This window comes from Myxocyprinus asiaticus, chromosome 23 (genome assembly GCF_019703515.2).
Source record: "Myxocyprinus asiaticus isolate MX2 ecotype Aquarium Trade chromosome 23, UBuf_Myxa_2, whole genome shotgun sequence".
NCBI classification, from domain to species: Eukaryota; Metazoa; Chordata; class Actinopteri; order Cypriniformes; family Catostomidae; genus Myxocyprinus; species Myxocyprinus asiaticus.
The window spans coordinates 13769435-13781934 of NC_059366.1; the positions used below are offsets into that span (position 1 = coordinate 13769435).

The 12500-nt window shown below is 35.0% G+C and overlaps 1 pseudogene; it reads right to left on the reverse strand.

Moving 5' to 3' along the window:
- LOC127413503 (ninein-like protein) overlaps positions 1 to 4837 on the reverse strand; it is a 41725-nt pseudogene extending 36888 nt beyond the window's left edge.
- Positions 4838 to 12500: the final 7663 nt, after the last annotated feature.

A 12500-nucleotide genomic window follows, 5' to 3' on the forward strand; every position in this document is an offset into this window, starting at 1 on the left:
AAAAAATAATAATAATAATAAAATACAAAAAAATCAGTATTTATGTCTTGTTTTTCAGTAAACATCTAAACATCCATTCCACACACAAAAAAAAATTAATTGAGGAGCAAAGATCTGTTTTGCTTCTCAATATGACTTGTTTTCAGTGAATATACTGTATCTTCAGTTGTTTTTTTTTCCTTATAATGTTATAATTTTTTTTTCTTGTTTTAGGCATAAACCTAAATACATTTTGTTAGGTATATGCCTAAAACAAGAAAAAAAAAAAAAAAAATATATATATATATATATATATATATATATATATATATATATATATATATTTGCGAATGAGGTGGGAAAAATTATTTTGATTCAAAACATATTCTCTAAAACAAGCCTCAATTTTTCTCAAGTAAATGTATCTTGTTTTAAGGATGCTGGGATATTTTTACTGGAAAAATACTGATTGCATTCATGTTCATGCAAGTCATAACCTTTCTTATAAAATGAGAAACATGTTTGAAAGGAAATGAAAACCTAAAAGCAACATCTCCAAACCCAGGATCAATGCTTTAACATCTGTTTCTCATTACAGGTTTCACATTTTACCATTCGCAAAGGTGAATTTCGCCTTGAGCATTTTAAATGAGATTTCATAACATACACTAATGTACCAAACTCATTTAATGCACATTTATCTCAGAGAAAAACTGCAAACACTGGAAAAATTTAATGAAAAATCTTAACTATGATATTCTGGATTCAGTTTACAGAAGCCCTGCACAATACTTTCCAGCATCTGTATTATTCACTCAAAATCTGAGCAAGCCTCCGGTGAAGGAGACCATAACAATCATTTGGTTAGGTACCTTAAGTAATTATGAGCTGTTATCATTTCATGAACATGAAAATAGACATGCTTGTATTTTGTCTTCCTAAAATTGTAAAGACTGCTATTGATTTAAAAGTTATTTGTGGTTTGGCCTAAAATGGACCTATGTATTTCTTTTTACATTCTTTTTTTCCCCTTTGCATTTGGAAACTTATGCCACACACTTAAAAATGTATAAATGTTGTTGCATTAGACAGGTTGTATTAACTTCTTTTCATTTAATGTTTTGGTGTGACATTTTCTTATCTAATGCTATGAAATGACATTTTTAAATGTGGCTTTAAGTGCCCAAATACATTTTAGGGCTACTGTATGTTTGAAGTAGAAGTGTTAATTAGTTTACAAAACCACCCTGCCTTAAATATAACTAAACATGTTGGCTGTTGATTAACAAAATGCAGATAAGCCTTTATAAAACATCACCAGCAGCCTAGAAGTCCTTCAGATGACTGAAGTTACATCAGTTCCACATGATTTATCATCAACAAACCTGGAGTGGCCTAGGTCCAGACTAACTACTGTATTATCAAAAACCATGAAGATAGATACAGGACTGAAAGATTTGATAACCCTGAAGGCATATCGCTGTCTTCTATTTTTCATTTGGGTACCTGGTTCAAGATAGCTGCTCTCCTCCTCTGAAGTACTGAAGTCTAAGGACCTTGACAGCACAGCCACAAAGGCCTCCTTGAACTCCTCAAAATTTACCTGCAAAATGACACAAGAGAGCTTAAATTCTATTATTTAAGCTCGTTAGGTTGAAAACACCGTTTAGAACAAAGGAAGGATGAATAAATTTGGAAAAAAAATCCAAAGATTTATTGCCCTGACATTGTGATTTATTTCCCTTATCCAACTAGTGATTTGAAAGTGATTTCCGTCTGACATTTGTAAAGACGATCACTTTTGTGAGGTATTCGCAGAAAAAGACTGACACCACAGATCCTTATATTCACAACTCTTTGTTAATTTATGATTGTTCACTTCACTTCATACACTTAAATTACTTTAATTTTCTCTGTTGACCTATTTGCACCAAAAATACTAGCAGGTATTTTAAGGTAGTGTTAACAGTAGTAGTTAGTGGAGGACCCCCCAAGAGCTCAGACACAGTTCAAACACTGGAGAACATCTTACACTGGCATAATGCTGTGGTCCTAGCAGAGTGTCCAACAGCAAGGGGAGATGGACATCTAAGCTCAGCTTGTGGCATAAGGCAGTAAGCTCATCTTTGTCAAGGTAACCGGTGCCGGTGGTGTCACAGCTGTCAAACTCAGCCTTCAACTGGGCCTCATAGCGGTTCTGCTCCTCCTCAACCATCCCACCACATACTGCACAGCTAGCGATGTCTGTGACATGAATATAGAATGATCAGTGACCACAAAGTTAGTAGTCAATCTCTCATTACAGCAGCCTAAATATATGACCACCAGACACACTTTCCTACATAGTGGGATATTGATTTGATCAATACGCTTCATTGATCTGACAATGTAATCACAACACATTTTCGCATGGAGGGACATGATGCATTTGCTAATTTCGACACAAAGAAATTGCTTAAAGGGAAACTGATACAGTGGGAATTTAAAGTTTAAAGAGTCATTAGCCAGGCTTTTTATTAGTGGACCAAGTTTTTTACTTACTGTTTAACCTGTTGATTATACAATACAGATGTATAATTTTTCAACATAATGAATAAGTTTGAAAAGCACACTATATAGTAAATGTGAACTCATTTAAGCAAAGTAAAGTCAAACCCATGGGTGGGTTCAGTGAGCATCAACTTACTGCATATTTATGCAATAAATACACTGTACACACATATACATCTTTCTTCTGCAGAACACAAACAAAGATTTTTATAAGAATTTCTCAGCTCTGTAGGTCCTTACAATGCAAGTGAAAGAGTACCAAAACTTTGAAGCTCCAAAAAGCACATAGAGTCAGCATAAAAGTAATCCATAAGACTCCAGTGGTTAAATCAATGTCTTCTGAAGCAATATAATCAGTTTGGGGTGAGAACAGACCATCATTTAACTCTTTTTTCACTGCTGCCATTGCAGTCTCTAGGCACAATCATGATTTCAAGCTCGATTGCACTTCATAGTGCTTGATGCATGCGCAGAGCACTGGATGGAGCTAGGAAGTGTAATCGAGCTTGAAATCACGATCACCAATGAGACTGCAGATGTCAAGATTTATAGAGTGAAAGGAGTTATATTTTGGTCTGTTCTCATCCAAAACTGAATAGATCTCTTCATAGGACATGGATTAAACCACTGGAGTCTTATGGATCACTTTTATGCTGCCTTGATGTGCTTTTTGGAGCTTCAAAGTTTTGGTCACCATTTACTTGAATTGTTCTTTGAATTGTTGCTGAAATATTCTTCTAAAAATCTTCATTTGTGTTCCACAGAAGAAAGAAAGTCATACACATCTGGGATGACATGAGGGTGAGTAAATGATGGGAGAATTTTCATTTTTGAGTGAACTATTCCTTTAACTACTTTGTACAAAAGGTCAGATTTTCCTAGCTTCTATTGTAACACACAAGATGCTTTCCTCAACATGTTCATTCTCAAGTTTTTGCACAAACTTGTGTGCTAAAAAAAGGGGGGGGGGGGGGGGGCATACCAAATAGTTAGAAATTCTAAAATTCATGTAAAATCTTCAGTTGAATGTACCATTTAACTTATTAATAATATTATATTATATAATATTATTTAATGATTAAAATAGTAATAATAGTGATGCAAAATACAAGCATTTCACCAGAGGTCACACTCTGAACATAGCCTACATTAAAACAGTTCTTCCTATATCTTCATTGTTTCTTCTGTTATCCTGCTGGTGCCTGTTGTACTGTTGCTTTGAGGTGTCCTTCTGTTTTGCAAAGAGAGATCAGTGTGCTGAAGAATTCTATTGTATTGGCACAAATGGCAATAAAGCCTTTTACTACTATAACTAAAGTCAGTTGCTCCACTGTACCCAGTGTTTCAGTTTTTTGAGCCAATGAGTGATTGACGTTATTTATCAGTAGTTTTAAATGACTTTTGATTATGGCAGAGGCCAGAAAATGGGATAGGATAAAAAGCATGTAAAAAACAGTGTTTGAATAATCTACTTGAATTGCAAAACCCATACTGCTGTCAGAAAGACCTAAAAACCTCCTGTCTCATACTTTAAGAAAGTGAGTTTAAGACAGTGAGTCCACTATGGCACTGACTGGTCTCCTTTTCAACAGCATAAACATCTCTGATAGTCAATTCAAGGATCTTTAGATGCTTGCATTTAAGGTAAATATAAAGCTTATTCACGCTAGCACCGTCTTTAATTTTTAATGGGTACAGTACAGCCCATTGACGAGATGGTAAGTCTATCTCTCACAGCCTCGTTGTCATTCCCATAAAAATCAAAGATGGCGCTAGTGTGAATAAGGTCAATTAATATGAATGAACGCCAAAGCATAATAGTGATATAGGCCTATAACAATAAACAGACAGTGTATTTGTGAATTAATTCATATTATGAATTTTAAACATTTAATCCTGTAGATCTCCCACAATGCAGCACGCGGCGGGTTTGGTGTACACTTCACCATGGGAACGGGGACAAGACAAATGTAAAATAATGGCATCAAAAGTAAAATATGTGGGATCGTGGTACTTTACATTTTAAACATTACATTGCAAAGCCTTTATTGACGTTAGGCGATCAATTGAAAACGTGCGTATGACAATAGTGCATTTAAACCATCTTACCGTTGTAAACTCACACTGCCTCCGTTCTCGTAAAAGTCACTTTCTGTTCAGCATCAGTTGCAGTTTCGTCCTAAAATATGGTTATAAAGATAACGACCACAGACAGAGATTCTTTACTCTTTGAACGGGGCATAAGTATCATCCAAGAAAAGTGTCCCAGGTTAAAGCACACTGTTACCGGACAGACACTCGCACTCACTCATCCCGCGAGCGTATGTACGGGGAGGTCCCAAGCGCTCGCCCTCATTCAGAGATGATCCATTCTGCAGCCCCTGCTGGTCAGGCGGTCGGTCGACTCCAGTACTGCACTCTATACCCCTACTGACCCGGGCCCACACCTCTTAGTAGTCCTCAACCTTTATCTTCTTAACAGTAAAATAAATAAATAAATATATATTTAGAAAATGAAAGTAAATATTCATTAAATATCATATATATAAATATTCGTAAGATCATATATATAATTCATTAATTACCAAAAAAATAAAAAAATTAAAGACCTGATTTATGTAATAGTGTCTCTTTTTTGCTTCCATAAATCATATTTATTTATGATTATCTATATAATATCTATATAAGTTTATTATAACTGGATATCTATATATCTAATGTGTTTATTACAAGAGAAATGAATAGCTGATATTTCTGATGTTTCAGTGATTCACCTGATTTACTTTTCACATTGCTATTTGAAGAAGAAGCAACATGGAAGTAAACTATAGCAAGTGTAACACATGAACAGTATGATATGACTGTTGTCATTTGTGTGTACTATTGAAATTATGTAAGTTGTGCAACTATTTAGACTCAAAAAGAGAAAACTGTGTAGCTTCTGTGTAGCTTATATGTGTTATGTGTAGCTCAATATGTTTGACAGCCATTTGCCTCTCATGAAATTTCAGTATGGAAGTAATTAATCCTGTTCTATACTTGTTGCATCATCTATATGATGTATGAAAAATAGAAAATATATCGGTATATATTGTATTCTTTTATTTTCTAATTGTATTGAAAATGTTTGGAAAACTTGACACTATCTGGGTATTTTTAGATCCATTTGTCATAGACATAAGGGCTGGGTCACTAAAGACCTGGGCATTTAATAATGTCTGGTGAAACACCCATGCATTTAAGGGTTTAAGGAATGTTCCAGGTTCAGTACAAGTTAAGCTCAATTGACAGCATTTATGGCATAATGTTGACTAACACAAAAATTAATTTTGACTCATTCCTCCTTTTCTTTAAAAAAGTACAAATCGAGGTTACAGTGAGGAACTTACAATGGAAGTGAATGTGGCCAATTTTTTAATGTTAAAAAACTCACTTTTGTCCCCATTCACTTCCATTGTAAGTTCCTCACTGTAACCTCGATTTTTTTGCTTTTTTGAAGAAAAGGAAGAACGAGTCAAAATTAATTTTTGTGTTAATCAACATTATCGCACAAATGCTTTCAACTGAGCTTAACTTGTATTGAACCCGGAACATTCCTTTAAGAAGACAAAGATATTAATCAAATGTACGTTTACATAAAAAGACAAAACTTTTGTTTACATGGTCTCATCTTATCTTCACAGGTCATTTGAGTCTTTGGCTGTGTTTACACTGTCACAAAAAATCTTTTTTTTCGCATCCGATCTGAGCCACTTCCAAATGTGATTTTAAATCAGACACATATCCGATATCTCTACATCTGACCTACGTCTAAACATGCATATCTGATTCCCCTTGGCTTTTCTTAACTGCGTGTCCTTATGAATCAGATGTGCCTGTAGGAGCTCGCACAAAAACTCAGCTACTCTTGTTGAGGCGTAAGATTTTTACCCACTCCCTGTCATCAAATGTGTGGACTTGGTCCCACCACTACTGACTCCTAGCCCTATTCGGACGGAATTAGTTTTATATGGGGACGTGGGGTAAAGTAATAATTACTAGAGCTTCTCAGTAATTTTAATCCCGTGCGAATCGGTCTTGTCAGTAATTTCCCGGACCTTTTCCGGACTGCGCATTGCCGCGCCAGTAAAAATTACTGCGTGATTACCCACTATGAAACGATCTGTAAAAATAACCCCTGATAAAATTAATTCAGGGTTCCCACGTGTCATTTTGCAATGCAGTTTTCCAGTCATGGAAAAGTCTTGAAAAATTAGAAAAATACCTAAATGTCCTGGAAAATAATTATTTGTCCTGGAAAATATTTAGTATAATAAAACGGTTTGACTGTGTTGCTAGCAAGGTTTTCATTACATGTACAAAAACATGGTAATGATAGGGACTCAGAATTGGAGTCAAATACATAAATTTGTATCGTTTTGTCACTGCCAGCGCTGCGCATTGTGAAACAACATCAACAGTTAAGTGCGCTTACACCCTCATGATTGATTACAGCAGCGGCCAATCGTGTGCTTGGCAATCCCCAACCGAGGTAGATCGCTTGATTGATTACAGCTACAGCCAATCACGTCGTTGACACGTGCACAGTGAGAAGAGCACTCGTGAAACTTCTCATTCATAAACAAACTGAATGACCTGGCACATGTACCAACCGACTGATTGGCTGCGTCGGAAACCAGGAAAATGCTGCCTCTGGAGGCTGTACACGGAGATAGGAAGGGATCAAGGCATGTCCGAAACCAGTGTTCGTGTCATATCCTGTCTGCTGAGATACCTTCATCTGATCGATTATGCATTTTATTGTCATTTGTTTCATTTAATATTTAGTCATTTCAGATGGAAAACATTTATACATATAAATGATGTGATCCAAAGTGCATTTGAACAGCGGTGAAACACTTTCTTATGATGTTACATTCATACCAGCAGACAGAGAAGTAAGTTTGAAGTAAGTTTGGAGCAGAAGAAATAGAAATAAACCTTGTGTAAATTGTCAGCTTTATGCTAAGCTAAAATGCTATTTCTAGCCATTTTACATGCACGTTTCCAGACACGATCATATTTTTTTATCAAGAAAATTCACATTGGATTATAATTTCTTTTTTTCTAGTAAGACCTTTGATATTAGGGCAAAAATCATATTCTTGATAATAATTTTTGTATTGTTTTCCTGTAAAAATATCTAAAAATCCTTAAAACTTCAATTTGATTGATCTTGTTTTAGAAACAACACTGCATAAGATATTTAGGTTTTTCAGAGAATGTATTTTTAACATGTGTATTTTGTCTTACTGTACTGGCAGAGTTTTTATAGTCAAAACAAGTGAAAATATCTACCAATGCTGAAGAAGTAATCCAAAGTATTTAGAATACGTTACTGACCTTGAGTAATCTAATGAAATACGTTACAAATGACATTTTACAGCATGTAATCTGTAGTGGAATACATTTCAAAAGAAACCCTCCCAACCGTGCATATAATTAATTATTTTCTTTCCAGTACATTTATCAGACAATTATTATTAATAAAAAGAAAACAATGTTTTTCTACTGTTGCAACGGCAAAGTGTCAGAAGTTGTAGAATCACCCTAATGACTTACCTTGAAGGTGGCTACTTTTTTCTGTATGGAACTATTAGTTATGAAATTACCTACAATGAGATTTACCTGTTTTGTCCATCTTTCCCCTGCATCTTCTTCCAGTTGTTTTCATTCTTAACCACGTAAAATAACCACCCAATCAGAAGGCGCCATCAAGCTGGTGACGTATAGACAACTTTTGTCCAATCATTTGACTTCTAATTATATCAATTCACCTTATTCACCCCCGCCCCTTTTCCACACTCTGCTCTTCTGAATTTTGTTATCTAACTTCCTGTTTGTATTGAAGCTACTGAGAAGAGTCGATCACAATGGATTACGTGTGGGAGCACAGAAAGTGTTTTTCCCCAAGAGGTGATGGTCTACACAACCCCTTTACTATGAAAATGCTTGTGAGGTGTTTTTTCTGACACCCAGAGGTCATTTGGACCTGACAGATCACATTCAGACAGCTATGACACACTGCATTTTTTCATAATACAAGTGTTTAATTGTTATACGTGTAATTCTACTTAATTTTTAGGTTTCAGCTTGTTAATAATTTGTGTTAAATTGTGTAGTTGATATGAAATTTCCAACAGAGACAGCTCATGTTATTACACATGCAAGTTCATAACATTAAAGAAAATTACAGTTGTACTTTTTTAAATGAATTTGTTACCCTACATTTTTTAGAGGCTTAAATGTGATTAAAATGGTTGTAAACGGAATATAAAATAAAACAAACACTTTCACGTGTGTGTGTATTAACATAGATGCACCACTTCCCCCGTCACAGATTAATGATCAAAAAATCTGCTTACCTTAACCCTTGTGCATCAATAAAAAAAAGTTACTCAGAGGTCCTTCGAGGACAAAAATGTCCACGTCAAAAACTCCCATAATAATATTATATATTAATATTATTTTCCAGTTTTAATGAGTTAAAAGCATGTATTTGCTCCATAAGCTAAACGTGAGAAAAATGGCACCACCAGGTGGAAAATATTAAAAATGTAAATTTTGAAGTCAGGGCTCCGGAATGAATGCATAATATTCATGAATTCATGACTTTATGCATTAATGGCACTGGGTTCAAATATTGCAGATTTAATGGGTTTCAATGGGGACATTTTTGTCCTGAAGGTCCTGAGTGTAACTATTTTGTGTACACAGTGTATTATAGATGTATTTTAGGAACTGAGGTTGAAACATAAAAATTCCCCCAAAAATACACACCTTTGGCAAAATGTATGCCGTTGGCATTAACACGGCCAAAATTATCGAAAAACAAAAATGAAAAAGACAAAAATGTCCTGAAGGTCGCACAAGGGTTAACTATAACGTGATGGATGAATGACATGAGAAGATGGTCAGAGATGTCATATGAGATATTTTTAATGACTTTGTGTTGTCTCTTGGAGTTTTATGAGAAAAGAAGCATATCAGTAGGTCCACAGATTGAAGGTAGGATCTTGTGGATTTATGAATGAAATCCTCTTGTTTTAAAATCTCCCCTGAACACTTTAATATACTCATATTTAATGACAGCTCTATAACCTGTAAATCCACTTTGCTAGCTAATTACACTTTGAGGCCAAAGATATCTATAGAACCTCTAGAACGGAAGTTCAGAGACAAAATTTTCAAGATGGCTGCGCGCTAGTTTCTCTGGCGCATAAGGTGAATAGCGGAGTTTACGAAATACGGGTGGGGGAAAAAATCACGCATTCCAGGCGCTGACTAAAGACATGATGGGAAATGACTTGCTGATGACATAGCTTAATGCTCATTGGATTAAACAACCGTGATGTTTCCTTATCTTCTAAAAGGTTTTATTTTTTATTTTGATCTCTAATATCATGTTTTATGTGTATAAATTATATGTGAATATTCCCAACACTGACAGTGAGATCTTTGAATGGGTTATGTGATTTTTATTACATTTCTGAAATATCTAGGATATGTCTTTATTAAACTAAAAATGGATGGAAAGACGCATCTTATTGGCGAAATTAAATAACAGCTACATTGAGTGCCTTTGTCATATTTATTTTCATTTTAAAGCAACAGAATTTAAATTATATCCACCTTATATAAGCAACAGCGCATGAACGTGAATCCCGCGATATCTGCCTTTTATCTCGAAGGTGTCTGATCCTCTACGAGAAGTGAGAACTGTCCGACTTCACACCAGTGTTTTTCACACACGTTTTTGCCTCACACAAATTATGTCTTTGAGAGTACAAAGCTATAAGAAATATTTTAAAACTGTCCAAATTTATGAAGAGATATTGAATGTCTAATAATTTATTTTAATCAATTATTACCTTATTGTTTCCTTGTATCCAGAGACCCCAGTTATTGAACTACAGTAATTAGATTCACCAAAAAATAAAATAAAAATACGCTAAGACCTAATATAAACGAGTCCTCTTTTTATTTTCTGCAATCAATTGCCATTTTTTTTTTCCTCTTCCAAATAAATGTTTTCAATGTTTATTGTGCACACCTCCTTCTTTCTTGCGTGGCAAGCTTGTAAATTCGCCCCTCCATGACGCTTTCTGCAACGCTTGTCATGTAGAGGGCAAAATGCCTCTTGACGCTGGCATTGAGCGGAGTGTTGACACCTCGACTCAACTCATGTGAAATGCGCTATACAATGACAAAGGACATTATTGACATTCAAAATTATTATTATTAGGCTATTATTGATGTCTTTTCTAATAAAATTCATACACAACAGTTTAAATACTGTAGGAAAATGATACAGTAGATCTTCTTTGTTCTTATAACGCTTAAATACTATAAAGTCTCATGGCAGATTTCTGTGGTGAACACCTCAAAATGATTCAATGACTCACTCATTGCACATAAGACGCTCATTTGTCACCACCTAGTGGCATCTTAGTAGTCACTAAACTAGTCAATTAATGAAACTGAACAAATTTGTGACACAGAAGCAAGCCACACCAAAATACCCTTTATTTTTACTGCTAATTCTGCACAATTGTGCAGATCATATTCTATACTTGAATCATTAAAATAGCTTAAGTGGGTGCTTTTAGCTTATTCTTTAAAAAAATAACCCCGTAAAACATGTTCGTGGATCAGTGATTGTCTCAACTTTTTTTGCATCCCTGTGAATTATAAACTTTAGACAATGATGACAGTTGGACCACTGATTTAAAAAAATAAAATAATTCACACTGGGTTGGTAGCATGGTGATTTGGCCTTAATACCTCGGGATGTTAAATCATTTGTCAATAATTCAGCGATCGGAGTCAGCTTGTACCGCGGTTACCACATGTAGTATGCGGAAAACAGGGAATCTAGTCGTAAAAATAGCATTAGCAATAAAATGCAGAATGTCATGGAATATGACATATCTGGATGAAAATGAATGTTTGAATGTACAATTAATCAAATTAAAATTGTGATATGTCCTTGTGTGAGAATTAATTGAATTTAATTGAATGAATAAATAATCTGCAAGTGATGTGTGCTTCAAAATGAATGTGTATAGATGGCCGCTCATACACTGAATAAACCTCATCATCATCGTCGTCATGTGCGCTCTTGTGTGTATGAGATGACAGAGACAGAGAGCACTCTGAAGTCCACAGCACATACAGACTACGTATTTATTTAATTGAATCACAGCTTTACGGGGATTAATAATCACACTGGGTCATGGAGGAAACTGTTTATCTGGAGGTGAGAAACTACCATAAAAAACACACAGAAATGCAAAAATGTATTTAATGCATTTAAATGGACGCATGTGTTTTTGCTTAAATATTATACTTGTTGGGTGCATAAATGTCCTGGAAATTGTGCCTGGAAAGAGTTGGAACCCTGATTAATCAAGTGCGAATGAATAAAAAGCCCGTAAATCTGCACTTTCCAGCACTTGCGCCCTTTAAATATAAAATATTTACCCATGTAAAAGAGAAATGAGCAGTTATTGATTATGATTTGAACAGAGTGAGTGCGGGAAATTGTGTTGAGCCCCACCTTTCAGAACATAAAATTACATAATGTGAAGGGATTGTCCATATTTTTAATTCAAGAGTGAAATACAAGATTACAGGCTTGATAATGTCACCAGTTCTGTTGTATTTAGCCAGATAGTCCAATCAATTTCTTCTTATAATCACAGATACAGTATGTGATCATGAATAGTATGTCCTACATAATTAATAGACAGTGTGTAAATGCTGTAGACACACCCATCTATGTGATTTTTAAAGACATTGCTTATTCCGTGCATGCGAATTGAGGGTAAAAGCTGTCCGCAGTAATAATTAGCTACTTTATGGACAAATGTCAGTAAAACTAATCCCGTCTGAATAGGGTTTTAGCCACGCTCGTCTAACCGATGTTGAAA